Source organism: Colobus angolensis, unplaced genomic scaffold, assembly GCF_000951035.1.
Source record: "Colobus angolensis palliatus isolate OR3802 unplaced genomic scaffold, Cang.pa_1.0 Scaffold120, whole genome shotgun sequence".
In the NCBI taxonomy this organism is placed as follows: domain Eukaryota; kingdom Metazoa; phylum Chordata; class Mammalia; order Primates; family Cercopithecidae; genus Colobus; species Colobus angolensis.
The window spans coordinates 1,654,845-1,656,536 of record NW_012113142.1 but is presented as its reverse complement, the minus strand read 5'-3'; positions in this window follow the sequence as shown (position 1 = coordinate 1,656,536).

Genomic DNA, 1,692 nt, shown 5'->3' with positions numbered 1-1,692 from the left:
GTAATCCCAGCACTTTGGGAGGCTGAGGTGGATCATTTGAGGTCAGGAGTTCAAGACCAGCCTGGCCAACATAGTGAAACCCCATCTCTACTAAAAATACAAAAATTAGCTGGGCATGGTGGCAGGCGCCTGTAATCGCAGCTACTTGGGAGGCTGAGGCAGGAAAATTGCTTGAACCTGGGAGGCGGAGGTTGCAGTGAGCCAAGATCCCACCATTGCACTCCAGCCTGGGTGACAGAGCAAGACTCCAACTCAAAAAAACACAAGAAAACCAAAAAACACATACAACTGGGTAATTCTGATTATTCTAAGGCTCAGTATCCACAATTAAAGGCCCTTGCAGTCACCGTGAGGACTTACTGTACATCGAGCACTTCACACATATTCACGCACTTGAAACTGACCACAATGCTGTCAGACAGGCAGGGGCGTTGCTAGTTCTACTTTGCAAGTAGGGACATGTGGGCTCAGAGTGGTCACCAGGCCAGCAGCACCCAGATTCAAGCCCAGCCCTATCTGTCCCCAAAACCCAGTTTCTGCCTCACCACCCACCTCACCCCCATGCTACCAGAAACCACCCATCTCCCTTCCCTTGTGGGTGATCTAAGAGTCATCCCTCAAGAACTGAGCCCTTAGCCAGGCTGGTCTCGAATTCCTGACCTCAGGGAATCCACCCACCTCGGCCTCCCAAACCATGCCCGGCCCATGGTGGTACACGCCTGTAGTCCCAGTTACTTGGGAGGCTAAGGCAGGAGAATGGCGTGAACCCGGAAGGCGGAGCTTGCAGTGAGCCGAGATAGCGCCACTGCACTAAAGCACGCTAGCCTGGGTGACAGAGTGAGGCTCCATCTCAAAAAAAAAAGAAGCATTGCTTGGCCGGGCATGGTGGCTGACACCTGTAATCTCAGCACTTTGAGCACTTTGAGAGGCTGAGGCGGGCTTATTGCCTGGGTTCAGGAGTTCAAGACCAGCCTGGCCAACATGCTGGAACTCCGTCTCTACCAAAAATATAACAAATTGGCCAGGCGTTATGGTGGGTGCCTGTAATCCCAGCTACTGGGGAAGCTGAGGCACGAGGATCATTCCAGGAGGCAGAGATTGCAGGGAGCTGAGATAGCGCCACTGCACTCCAGCCTGGGTGACAGTACGAGACTGTCTCAAACAGAAAAGAAAAAAGAAAAAGGAACACTGGCCAGGAACCTCAAATGCTGCAAAATTGAATTAGTCTGGACTTACTGTGTAATTCTGGGCAAATCCCCTCATTTCTCTAGGCCTCAGTTTCCCTTTCTGCAGATTTTGATACCCATATCACAGAGGGTGAGGGGAGCACCAAGTAGTAGAGTCTGCACAGACTTGCTCAGAGCCTGGAGCTTGCCCCTTGAGCCTACCTCATCCATCTGAACACCGATGGGATCCTGGCCCCCATCGCCCAGCTTGCAGGGAGGGTGCTGCCCTGCCACAACCCTGACATTCCCTCTTTCCTGTCTTCGTAGGCATAGCCATTCCAGCCTTGCTTGTCCCCTGACTTAGGTCCTGTGATCCCTGTGTTTTTTTTTTTTTTTTTTGCCAGAGTCTCACTCTATCGCTCAGGCTGGAGTTCCAGTGGCGCATTCTCACCTCACTGCAACCTCCGCCTCCTGGGTTCAAGCGATTCTCCTGCCTCAGCCTCCCAAGTGGCTGGGATTACAGGCG